This window comes from Schistocerca cancellata, chromosome 4 (assembly GCF_023864275.1).
Source record: "Schistocerca cancellata isolate TAMUIC-IGC-003103 chromosome 4, iqSchCanc2.1, whole genome shotgun sequence".
NCBI classification, from domain to species: Eukaryota; Metazoa; Arthropoda; class Insecta; order Orthoptera; family Acrididae; genus Schistocerca; species Schistocerca cancellata.
Window position 1 is genome coordinate 46262146 of NC_064629.1, and position 13848 is coordinate 46275993.

A 13848-nucleotide genomic window follows, 5' to 3' on the forward strand; every position below is an offset into this window, starting at 1 on the left:
GCTTGCGATGTATTTGTATGAGGTTAATGAAATTTTAATACATTATAGCCAAATATATTGTTAATGTAAATCTCAAGTTACAACATTTTCCGATCACCCAAAACACCACGATAGTGTAAAATAAATCAATAATCAAAAACTTTGTCATATCGTGGAAATTTCAATAAACAATACAAAATTCTTACTCATTATCTGTGTTACTTCAAAATAGGATCAAATAAGATCAAAATACAGGTATAGTACTGGAATAAACCAAGTTTAAAGGGCAATGTGCCTTCCATTTATTTTCTATTGTAAATGAGTGGTGAGTCATGAAAAAGAGCTAATTCATTTCAGGGAGTGAACAGTTCTGATCCAATCTCTGAAAAGAACAGTTTTGCCCATCTCTACTAGAATCAGCACCACGCGGAATGAGGTTTTTGCTCTAAATTTATGTTGTTGTTCAAGAAAATTTTTGACAGCAAAAACCCGCTTCGGTCAACTAAGATATTCGTGAAATGTATACGCAGTTGCGAATACTAGCAACCATCATCTGTGTAAGGGAATGACAACAACGAAAATTTGTGCCACACCGGAGCTCGAACCAAGATTTCCCGCTTTACGCGAGCGGTCCTCTTAACCACTTTGGCTATCCGTGCGCGACTCACAGCCAGTCGCAAACTTCCATATCTCGTCGTCAAAAGCTGTACTCGTACACACATTATGTAATTCCCGTGCAGGAGGGGGACATGTTAATGGAAATTCCCTGCCTGGTATCGGCGGATTAATACGATATTTCAGTGCCTTTGTTGTTAATAAGAGTAATGCAGCCGCGCGGGATTAGCCGAGTGGTATTCAGCGCTGCAGCCACGGACTGTGAAGCTGGCCCGGCGGAGGTTCGAGTCCTCCCTCGGGCACGGGTGTGTGTGTTTGTCCTTAGGATAATTTAGGATAAGTAGTGTGTAAGCTTAGGGACTGATGACCTTAGTAGTTAAGTCCCATAAGATTTCACACACATTTGAACATTTTGAGAGTAATGCAATGTACTTTCGGACAGGTAGACATTTCCGAAGGAGCAGGCACTGCGGCGACTACAGCCGTTACGAAATCGTGAAATGTATACACAGTTGCGAATACGAACAAACGTCAGCTGCACAGCGGAATGACGATAATGATGTCCCACTTTACGCGGTCGATCGATAAACTGCTTTCGCTATCCATACACGACTCACGATCAGACAGAAACTTCCACATGTCGCCGTTCCTGGGTCATAAGCTGTACTTGTACACACATTATGTAATTCCCGTACAGTGGAGGACGTCTTAATTGACCGTCGCTACCCGGTAAGGAACACTGTATCGTTCTTCCTAACAACACACGTACTGCAGTATCGTATTTTTCCGCCGATACCAAAATGGTTCAAATGGCTCTGAGCACTATGCGACTCAACTGCTGAGGTCATCAGTCGCCTAGAACTTAGAACTAATTAAACCTAACTAACCTAAGGACAGCACACAACACCCAGCCATCACGAGGCAGAGAAAATCCCTGACCCCGCCGCGAATCGAACCCGGGAACTCGGGCGTGGGAAGCGAGAACGCTACCGCACGACCACGAGATGCCCGCCGATACCAGATAGCGGCTTTCCATTAAAATGTACTCTTCTGTATGGGAATTACATAATGTGCGTCGAGAACAGGTTGTGACGCAAGAAAGACGACACATGAAAGTTTGGGCCTGGCCGTGACTCGTGCACTGAAAGCCAAAGTGGTTAAGGCGACTGCACGAGTAAAGTGAGCCATCCGGATTCGAGTCCCAGTTCGGCACAAATTTTCATTGTCGTCATTCCCTTATGCAACTGATGGTTGTTCGTATTCGCAACTGTGAATACATTTCATGTGTTTCAGAAAGGTTAACAACACAGCCAATACCGTAACTACGACGTCGGTGACCACCCTCATTACATAAAAAGCGTGACCCCACCTGATCAGCATAAGTAACACGGACCCAGTAACCACAAATCTCAACATGTGACTGAATGTTCTGTTTGACGTGCATCTCGACGGAACGTATACCACTTTAGCACTGAAGGTGGGGTTGACTCGACCAGCGTCCCCAGCGAATGCCTGTAACTTCACCACATTTAAGCAACACATCTTTGAGATATTGACCATCTCCTTCCGGCAACAAATTGAAAACCAGCTCATTGGTATATTAAACAAGGACAACACTGACCCATCCCTATGGCGGAAGGGAATACGATTGTCGTGTCAAGTAACAATCTGTCTACTTGTATGAGGTTCATGAATTTACGAAGTAGACATAAAGATCACTGTCAAAATATGTGGTGTGAACCTGATCGCCGGTCGGTATGGCCGAGCGGTTCTAGGCGCTTCAGTCTGGGACCGCGCGACCGCTACGGTCGCAGGTTCGAATCCTGCCTCGGACATTGATGTGTGTTATGTCCTTATGTTAGTTAGGTTTAAGTATTTCTAAGTTCTAGGGGACTGATGACCTCCGATGTTAAGTCCCATAGTGCTCAGAGCCATTTTTTTAAGCTGATCTGAGGTGAGGTCAAACGTTTCCGCTAACCAGTCATGACTTCCGAGGGAAATTGGCTGCATGTTGCGGGTGGACTTGTCAAAAGCGAAACTATCAGCACCTTTGCGTTGGATTATGTTGGACGACATGTTCACAACGAAGCGGTCGAAACCGCTACAAAAAACACACTTAAATTAACACAAAAGAAGATTCAACGACGAACAACTACTCACAAAAGTCAGAACACGCCACGTAAACAACAGAGTGCTACTAACAGAAACACTGCGAAGGAGCAGAAGAGTAAACTCGCCCTACCTGCACGGCGTCGCAAGCGGAAAGATTGTATTGTGAAGCAAGTATTGTACCTCTCATGTTATACTTAGGATGACAACTGACTTTAAATGAGTAAACATTTTGATGAATGTCGCCAAGTCGCCATTTCCCATTAGTAACTTCTTTTCTTGGTTTACAACCTCATAGCGGGAGGACTGCGTCGAAGTCTGCCGCTCAGTGTTGTACACTTGTTATAGTATGTTGCCAATCGACTCCTTGGTTGTCCGTCCGTTAAGAGCTCCGTGTAGTGAGAGGGTTAAAGCAGTTTCACCGGCAATGTATTCTTCATTGGTCTACCTCCGACTTCCCAGTTAATTATTTGTCTCAAAATGTGTACAATTTACATCATCGCACATGTGCCACCGATATAGCTCTCTTCTATTAGCATATCATATACGCTGCGAAGGTGTTTTCGTCTGAGGCTAGCAATGTCTCGCCAATGGGTACAATGTAATATCGTTACTTTGCGTCAGGTTTATTAGGATTATTCCATTGCTTCTTATTGATCTAGCGTTCTGATGCAATACGTCATTGTGTATTTTGTTGCAGCTACAGGTTTCTTTGTTCCTCGAGTAGCACACGGATGTTTTGTATCGATGCAATCTCGTACTTCTGTCGCTATGCTATCAAAGTTATACATTTCCTAGTTCCTCTACAAAGTTATTTGCACTATCGTAGCTATCTCTTGTTCCGTGCAGCGACTAGTACATGTTGGTTCCAAGCGCTCTTCGGATCATTCCCCCCGTCGGAGGTTCGAGTCCTCCCTCGGGCATGGGTGTGTGTCTTGTCCTTAGCGTAAGTTAGTTTAAATTAGATTAAGTAGTGCGTAAGCTTAGCGACCGATAACCTCAGCAGTTTGGTCCCATAAGACCTTACCACAAATTTCCAATTTCCTTGGGATCATTCACATATTCGTGTTTAGTGTTATAATCCAATAATTTCTGACAAAGCGTAGATTTATGTTCATAATGCTGGCAGAGTACTATGAAGAACTTTATGTGACTGGGGCGATGCACCACTTGGCACCATACCTAGTTCACAGTGTTCCGTGTGTAACATGAATTGATTTTCTCTTGGCAGGCAACGAAAAATAATTTTAGTATAGTTACATCTGGGATTATAAACAACCGGTTTGTCGATGTGTTTTCGTAGTTCTGTTGACGTGCAACTTTCTCAGCGCCATTTGATACGCTTTGGGATCGCTCTGTCTCTTGCGTGATGTGGTAATCTCTATTTGGCGCAATTCACTCCAACCGATTCGCTCACTGGTCGCATCGGTGTTTACTATCGCATTGTATTCCAAAATGACCAAATGTGGACAACAGTATATATGCACAGGCATAGTGTAAAGGTTCACTGCACACAGCGTACTGTAAATATGCACATACTGCGGTATTATCTGATTCAAAATGGTTCAAATGGCTCTGAGCACTATGGGACTTAACATCTGAGGTCATCAGTCCCCTAGAACTTAGAACTACTTAAACCTAACTAACCTAAGGACATTACACACATCCATGCCCGAGGCAGGATTCGAACCTGCGACCGTAGCGGTCGCGCAGTTCCAGACTGTAGCGCCTAGAACCGCTCGGCCATTTCGGCCGGCTGGTATTATCTGACTAGCTAAAGTTACATTATTAATAATAAAGCGATTGATTCGCGATTCACTTCCTGCCATATAGATGTCTCACACAGAAAGAGTATGGAATATCGGAGGTATACTTTTTTTTTTGCAGATGGTACAATACTCACTAATGATAACTATAAAACCTATTATTAAGTTCGGTGTATGGGCAGTAACACCAATGTTAAATAGATATGTATATTAGTAATCGGCTCTGGCCACATTAAGTAATCAAGATTACATTCACCAGCAGCCTCATTCGTAAAGATCGCAAAAACTAAAAGAAGAAGAAAGCCCATACCTGGTTAAAAGCACGATTATCCCAAATGAAAGCCCAGAGGGTTTAAGGCGGGGATCCTTGCCAAATAAAAAATGAGAATATTTTCTTGTGCAATATTAGTACGTTCAGCAAATGAAAATGGCTCCCGTGTAATTTCTGGATTGTTTGGGGTTAATAAACGCAGACAGTCAATAATTCCGCTTCGTTCAAATGTGTGTGAATTCCTAAGGGACCAAACTGCTGAGGTCATCGGTCCCTAGACTTACACACTACTTAAACTAACTTACGCTAAGAACAACACACACACCAAAACCCGAGGGACGACTCCAACCTCCGGGGAGGGGGAGGGGGGGGGGGGGGCTCAATCGGTGACATGGCACCTCAATCTGGCCGGAGGTAGTTAGCACTCTGGTCTTGTATGTGCAAGTGCTGAATAAACCTTCGTTAAGTGAAGTCAGTGTTCGTCATTCAGCTAATTACACCTTATTCTACGTGACACTATTCTGGTGGAGGCGCCGGGTATGGAACTTGTGATAGCGCACATTAGCGACGACACAGTGGCTCCCGTCAGGCCACGACAGAGCCACCGTTTACGTGGCGAGAAACCCGAGTTCGAGCCATATTCAACAGATCGCAATTATAGGAGACAGAAGAAGAATAGGACGTTACGATGAAAGCAACTGTGTGCCACCACATGAGACATCCTTCCGGGTTCTCTGGTGACGATGGCCAAGATCCAAACAAGTGGTTGAAGGTATCTGAGCGTATAGACAAATTTAACAACTGGGATGAGATCGTGTGTTTGGCTAACGGATTATTCTACTTGGAGGGCACTGCCAAGCAATGCTATGAGAACAACGAGGAGAAGTTCACAAGCTGGGAAGTATTCCAGGCGGAAATGCGCAAGTATTATGGCGACCCAGAACGACAGAAGTGCAAGGCTCAAGATAAATTAAAGGGCAGGGCACAGCGTCCAGCAGAAACTAAGCATCCTACTTTCAAGTCGTCTTGGAGCTGTGTATAACAGTGGATCCTAGAATGAAGGAGGAAGATAAGGTTGCGCATCTCATGAAAGGCGTTGCTGAGAACATGTATCAAACCCTACTCCTGAAGGAGGTTCCGACAGCAGACGACTTCATAAAATGGTGCCAGTATATCGAAACAATGCATCAAAAAAGAGTTACAAGCAAGAAGTTGGAACGGCTTCCAAAAGTTGTATCGATGTCTGTGATGGAGGAATCAACTGATTTCACAAGTGTTCTTCGTTAGATAGTGAGACCGGAAGTTTAGCAGGCACTTGGATTGCACTGCGATCAAAAAACCGAGACGCTTTAAGAGGTCATAAGGTAGGAAGTGGAACAGACATTGAACCCAATCTCTCGTCCTTCATTTCCCTTAAAAACGGTGAAAAAGTTGAGACCCAAAAGGAGTTACTTTCCTAAAATGCCGCATGAGGAACCTGTTTGGACACCAAGGAAGACTGACGTCTGGAGGACCTGGATAACCAACCAGTATGCTTCCATTAAGGACGACCGGGGCATGTACTTCGCCATTGTCGAGAACGGAGCCGCATATTCGATGTCGCCCGCGCCAGAAGACAGCAGACCGATCTTGATGCAGGACGACGTAGGTCACCATCGCCGCAAGCTAGCCGCTGGAGAGGACGCTCCCCAACACGCCGATCAAGGTCTCCATCGCCGTTCCGAAGCTCCAGGCGATCACCTAGCCGCCGCAACCTGGAAAACTAAATGGTGAGACCTTCCTTGGAGGTGAGGCCGCCGAAGAGCAAAATCCACCGCCCTCGATCACTACAAAAATGATAGGAAACTACGACGATACCCTCATGGATGGCCGACCAGCTCAAGCTCTTGTGGACTCTGGAGCATCATATTCAGTCATTTCGGAGAAGTACCGTCGCCAATTGCAGAAAACCGTATTCGTCGACAGCAAAACATCTCTCCTGAAGGTGGCTAATGGGAAATATGTAAACCCTACAGGAAGATGCCCTTAGAATTCATCGTATTACAAGAGTGTAGTCATGACGTTATTCCCGGATGTGACTTTTTGAAAGCTTCTCAGGCAATTATAGATTGTGGTCGCTCGAAGATTATGCTAGACGAGACGAGATACTGTGGACAGGAAGATACGTATCCGAGTGTGTGGAGGCTATGTGTTCTGGATGAAGTGATCATTCCTGCAGTCAGCGCTACAAAGGTAACTGTCAGGTGTCATGCAATGCATTAACCCATGGCTCTTGTAGAGGAATGTAAGAAAAGCTTACCACTATAGAATAACTTGGTCATCCCAGGCTCTGTCGTCTCGTTTAAGAACGGATTCGGTGAATTGTTGATAGATAACTGTCGCCGAGAACCGCAGATCCTTCCAAGACGCATGTGCATAGCAAACATTGAACCAGTCATTGAAGAACAGCTGAGCATCATAGAAAACTCCCATGCCGAGTCTGTGGGGGAAATTAGCGCTACCACTACGAGACAGGATCTTCTAGCCGGCCGCGGTGGCCGTGCGGTTCTGGCGCTGCAGTCCGGAACCGCGGGACTGCTACGGTCGCAGGTTCGAATCCAACCTCGGGCATGGGTGTGTGTGATGTCCTTAGGTTAGTTAGGTTTAAGTAGTTCTAAGTTCTAGGGGACTTATGACCTAAGATGTTGAGTCCCATAGTGCTCAGAGCCATTTGAGCCCAGATCTTCTAGCTCGACTATCAGCAGATTTCAGTAAGGAACAACAGAAGAAGCTACTTGCCATTCTTCAAGAGTTCTCTGAATGCGTTAATCCACAGGTGAAGAGCACATTAGACCAATCGATGGTGAAGGACCAGATTAGCAGTGGAGTCCATCAACCCATAAGCCAGAGAGCACACCGTGTGCCAGCAACGGAACGTCGAATAATTCGCGACTAGGTAGAGAAAATGATGAAAAATGACATCATTCAGCTTTCGCAGAGCCGAAGGTCGTCACCACTGATTCTAGTCAGTAGGAAGGATGGCAGTTGGCGCTTTTGTGTTGAATACAGGAAGCTTAATAAGGTAAGTAAAAGGACATTTACCCTTTTCCACGAATTGACGATAAAGTAGATTGTCTGAAGGGGGCTAAGTTTTTATCAGCCATTGACAATTCTCGGGATACTTGAAAATCGAAGTAGATGAGGCTGATCGTAGGAAAACTGCACTCATCTCCCTTGAGGGCCTGTATGAGTTGAAGGTAATGCCGTTTGGTTTGTGTAATGCTCCAGCAACTTTTGAATGGATGATGGATGATCTTCTAAGTCACCTAAAGTAGACGATGTGTCTTTGTAATTTAGATGACATTATACTGTTTTCAGAGACATTTGATTAACACATAATAAGGCTGATCACGTGGACGACGACTACATCGGGCAGGTGTTAACCAGAGCTGAGGAAGCTCGGCAGTTAGCTCGACTCCGCACGCTGCAGGCTCGAGAAAACGATCGCCGATGGTAGGACGCGAGCCACCGCCCTGTTGTCTACCAGCCTGGTGACCTCGTCTGGATCTTCACTCCTGTTCGGAAGGTTGGTCTCTCTGAGAAGCTCCTCAGGCGCTACTTTGGACCTGATAAGGTTGTAAGACAGTTGTCTGATGTTACTTATGAAGTTAAAGATTTCGACCCCGACACAGGACGACGAAAGATCGGAGATATGGTCCACGTTCTTCGAATGAAGCCCTATAAGAGTCCCGCAACCCAGGGTAAATTCGAAGCTCCAGCGACAGGCAGCAAGGGGAAAGGTGACGAAGAGCGCAGCGGCAAGGGAAGTTCTAAGAAGATCACCGCCAGGGCGAACATCAGGCATCGGGAGTCGGAGTATGCAGGATCGATGACTCATTTCCGGACTAGGACGACGTAACGCCGAGACGCTGTTCCCTTAAGGAGGGAGCAATGTCGCACTGCAAGCTGAGTAGCACTGTGGTGTAGTGGTTATGATACCAGACTGCGGCATGGAGTGTTGTGAATTCACAACTCCTTTATGCTGTAAAATTTTAATTTCTATATTCGGTTCGAGTACATTTTAGAAGTATCCACAAGTGTCAAGAATCATTGTACAGTAATGTTCTGTAACTGTATACACTCCTGGAAATGGAAAAAAGAACACATTGACACCGGTGTGTCAGACCCACCATACTTGCTCCGGACACTGCGAAAGGGCTGTACAAGCAATGATCACACGCACGGCACAGCGGACACACCAGGAACCGCGGTGTTGGCCGTCGAATGGCGCTAGCTGCGCAGCATTTGTGCACCGCCGCCGTCAGTGTCAGCCAGTTTGCCGTGGCATACGGAGCTCCATCGCAGTCTTTAACACTGGTAGCATGCCGCGACAGCGTGGACGTGAACCGTATGTGCAGTTGACGGACTTTGAGCGAGGGCGTATAGTGGGCATGCGGGAGGCCGGGTGGACGTACCGCCGAATTGCTCAACACGTGGGGCGTGAGGTCTCCACAGTACATCGATGTTGTCGCCAGTGGTCGGCGGAAGGTGCACGTGCCCGTCGACCTGGGACCGGACCGCAGCGACGCACGGATGCACGCCAAGACCGTAGGATCCTACGCAGTGCCGTAGGGGACCGCACCGCCACTTCCCAGCAAATTAGGGACACTGTTGCTCCTGGGGTATCGGCGAGGACCATTCGCAACCGTCTCCATGAAGCTGGGCTACGGTCCCGCACACCGTTAGGCCGTCTTCCGCTCACGCCCCAACATCGTTCAGCCCGCCTCCAGTGGTGTCGCGACAGGCGTGAATGGAGGGACGAATGGAGACGTGTCGTCTTCAGCGATGAGAGTCGCTTCTGCCTTGGTGCCAATGATGGTCGTATGCGTGTTTGGCGCCGTGCAGGTGAGCGCCACAATCAGGACTGCATACGACCGAGGCACACAGGGCCAACACCCGGCATCATGGTGTGGGGAGCGATCTCCTACACTGGCCGTACACCACTGGTGATCGTCGAGGGGGCACTGAATAGTGCACGGTACATCCAAACCGTCATCGAACCTATCGTTCTACCATTCCTAGACCGGCAAGGGAACTTGCTGTTCCAACAGGACAATGCACGTCCGCATGTATCCCGTGCCACCCAACGTGCTCTAGAAGGCGTAAGTCAACTACCCTGGCCAGCAAGATCTCCGGATCTGTCCCCCATTGAGCATGTTTGGGACTGGATGAAGCGTCGTCTCACGCGGTCTGCACGTCCAGCACGAACGCTGGTCCAACTGAGGCGCCAGGTGGAAATGGCATGGCAAGCCGTTCCACAGGACTACATCCAGCATCTCTACGATCGTCTCCATGGGAGAATAGCAGCCTGCATTGCTGCGAAAGGTGGATATACACTGTACTAGTGCCGACATCGTGCATGCTCTGTTGCCTGTGTCTATGTGCCTGTGGTTCTGTCAGTGTGATCATGTGATGTATCTGACCCCAGGAATGTGTCAATAAAGTTTCCCCTTCCTGGGACAATGAATTCATGGTGTTCTTATTTCAATTTCCAGGAGTGTATATACCGTATGTTTTCTGGCCGGAGGCAGTTCGCTCTGTGCTCTTGTATGTGCAAGTGGTGAATAAACGTTCGTTAAGTGAAGTTAGTGTTCGTCATTCATCTAATTAAACCTTCTTCTACGTGACATTATTTCTGCATTATTGTCGAATAATTCTAAAACCGTGGCTTACAACGAAAACGTATCCCAGTACAAAAAGTTAAATACCTTACAAAAAGGTCCAGCTTATTTTTCTGTAAGAGTAATAGTTTTCTCTATCGATGCGAGAGAATATGAAAATCTCGCGCAAGGTTTATGAAGACCAGCTTGGGAATTTCATAAAAGGAGGATGGTAGAGAAAGGTGAATCATCCTATTTATAGTGAGGATAGCGTTCTTGACAGAAAACTATTGTCTCGAATGCCGATGCCATCACGTAAGTTCCGCGCCAAGTGGCCGCGTGGCTCGAGGCCCCATGTCACAGACTGTGCGGCCCCTCCCGCCGGAGGTTCGAGTCCTCACTCGGGCACGGGTGTATGTGTTGTTCTTAGCATAAGTTAGTTTAGGTAGTGCGTAAGTCTAGGGATCGATGACCTCAGCAGTTTGGTCCCTTAGGAATTCACACACACACATGACGTAAGTTTCTGAATTGTCGTTACGTTTAGTAGCGTCGTGCTACGTCGATGTAATTTTTCTCGCTGCAGTCTTCTCTACAAGGGTTGAAAAAAGTCTGTGTATGCACTGAGTTTGGAGACGAAGCTCTGAAAGTAGTCTCTTAAAAAGCCGCGTCAGCCAATTAGGATGGCAGCTAGGTTTAAGAGAAAGACAGGCGCGTTGCGTACGCCACAGCACGTGACACTGCAGGTCTTAGGAATGCCTGCAGCCGTCTCCGGTGGGGAGCGAGTAACTATTTCAGACGGATTTAGTAATTTCGACTGTGTTTAAATGCTTGGATGTTCTCGAAAGCACACAACAAAATTAAGACCTTTATTCGGTACCTCTCCAGTTAAATATTAATTTCTCGTGGGTCTCATATGGATCCCAGCGTTCAAGAACTGTGGCGGACAAGCCGACTAGTGCGACATGACAAGTTCGTTGCAGGGCCCGTATAGGTCGGTGGCAGATACACTCCTGGAAATTGAAATAAGAACACCGTGAATTCATCGTCCCAGGAAGGGGAAACTTTATTGACACATTCCTGGGGTCAGATACATCACATGATCACACTGACAGAACCACAGGCACATAGACACAGGCAACAGAGCATGCACAATGTCGGCACTAGTACAGTGTATATCCACCTTTCGCAGCAATGCAGGCTGCTATTCTCCCATGGAGACGACCGTAGAGATGCTGGATGTAGTCCTGTGGAACGGCTTGCCATGCCATTTCCACCTGGCGCCTCAGTTGGACCAGCGTTCGTGCTGGACGTGCAGACCGCGTGAGACGACGCTTCATCCAGTCCCAAACATGCTCAATGGGGGACAGATCCGGAGATCTTACTGGCCAGGGTAGTTGACTTACACCTTCTAGAGCACGTTGAGTGGCACGGGATACATGCGGACGTGCATTGTCCTGTTGGATCAGCAAGTTCCCTTGCCGGTCTAGGAATGGTAGAACGATGGGTTCGATGACGGTTTGGATGTACCGTGCACTTTTCAGTGTCCCCTCGACGATCACCAGTGGTGGACGGCCAGTGTAGGAGATCGCTCCCCACACCATGATGCCGGGTGTTGGCCCTGTGTGCCTCGGTCGTATGCAGTCCTGATTGTGGCGCTCACCTGCACGGCGCCAAACACGCATACGACCATCATTGGCACCAAGGCAGAAGCGACTCTCATCGCTGAAGACGACACGTCTCCATTCGTCCCTCCATTCACGCCTGTCGCGACACCACTGGAGGCGGGCTGCACGATGTTGGGGCGTGAGCGGAAGACGGCCTAACGGTGTGCGGGACCGTAGCCCAGCTTCATGGAGACGGTTGCGAATGGTCCTCGCCGATACCCCAGGAGCAACAGTGTCCCTAATTTGCTGGGAAGTGGCGGTGCGGTCCCCTACGGCACTGCGTAGGATCCTACGGTCTTGGCGTGCATCCGTGCGTCGCTGCGGTCCGGTCCCAGGTCGACGGGCACGTACACCTTCCGCCGACCACTGGCGACAACATCGATGTACTGTGGAGACCTCACGCCCCACGTGTTGAGCAATTCGGCGGTACGTCCACCCAGCCTCCCGCATGCCCACTATACGCCCTCGCTCAAAGTCCGTCAACTGCACATACGGTTCACGTCCACGCTGTCGCGGCATGCTACCAGTGTTAAAGACTGCGATGGAGCTCCGTATGCCACGGCAAACTGGCTGACACTGACGGCGGCGGTGCACAAATGCTGCGCAGCTAGCGCCATTCGACGGCCAACACCGCGGTTCCTGGTGTGTCCGCTGTGCCGTGCGTGTGATCATTGCTTGTACAGCCCTCTCGCAGTGTCCGGAGCAAGTATGGTGGGTCTGACACACCGGTGTCAATGTGTTCTTTTTTCCATTTCCAGGAGTGTAGTAAGATCATATGATTTTAGTGTCTGGTGGTGGCGTTGGGAGCCATGCTCAACCAACTGCGTGATGGTAGGACGTTCAAATGTGCCGTTTGCCGTGCAGCTGCGAATGACGTGCGGTTGACGAAGACACCCACGACCCCACTCATTGTCGCCACATAGGTTTGTGTCGATGTGGGTGACAACGAAAGGGAGTGAGAGTGGTGCAATGGCAGATGACGCCACCAAATCGTATCCCGACACTCACCATCAGAACCATTGGGAACATCTGCCGAAAAACTGGAGGTAGGACTTCTGTCCAACGGCACAGGTGGGTGCAGCATTGTCGCTGCTGAGGGCGCAGAAGACTGTACAGTTGATGAAGGCTCAATGTCAATGTAACGGTGACGGGTGCAGCGACTTCGGAGGTACCAGAGGCTGCGAAGGCGGGCAGGAGTCGACTTCTGTGCCGGAGTTGTCAAAAGATCCGTGTGCCCCGACATCAGGCACTGGCAAGGGATGCTCGAGGGCAGCAGGCTGGGTCACAGGCAGCGTGTCTGAAAAATGGAAAGCTGTATCAGGATCGTTATAATCACAGAAGAAAAGTTGGTTCTGGTGCTGTCGATTGGTGCCCGATGCGCCACGAACAGTGTAGTGAACACGGCCAGACGTCTCAGTGGCGGCACGTTAATCCCAGTTGTGAGTCTAGTATAGACACGAGAGAAAAGCTTGTCCTTCGTACGGAACTTTGCTACGAAGTCAGCGATGGAAACAGTAGTGAGGATGAAAGTGATGCAGCAGAATACGTTGGCAGAAACCACGTAAGAGTTCTGCAGGGGAAGAGTAGTGAGCAAGTATACTGCGATAAGTGCACAGAAACGGGATGAATCATTTTTACTCAAGTGTGAAGCACGAAGTTCGGATACCTGAGCTCTGAAAGTGCGAACGAAACGTTCAGCTTCTCTGTTCGATTGTGGAGAGAATGGTTCCGTTCGGATTTGTGGAACTTCATATTGTTGGCAAAATTCTGCCGAAGAAAATTGAAGACTAATGTACAAAAAATTG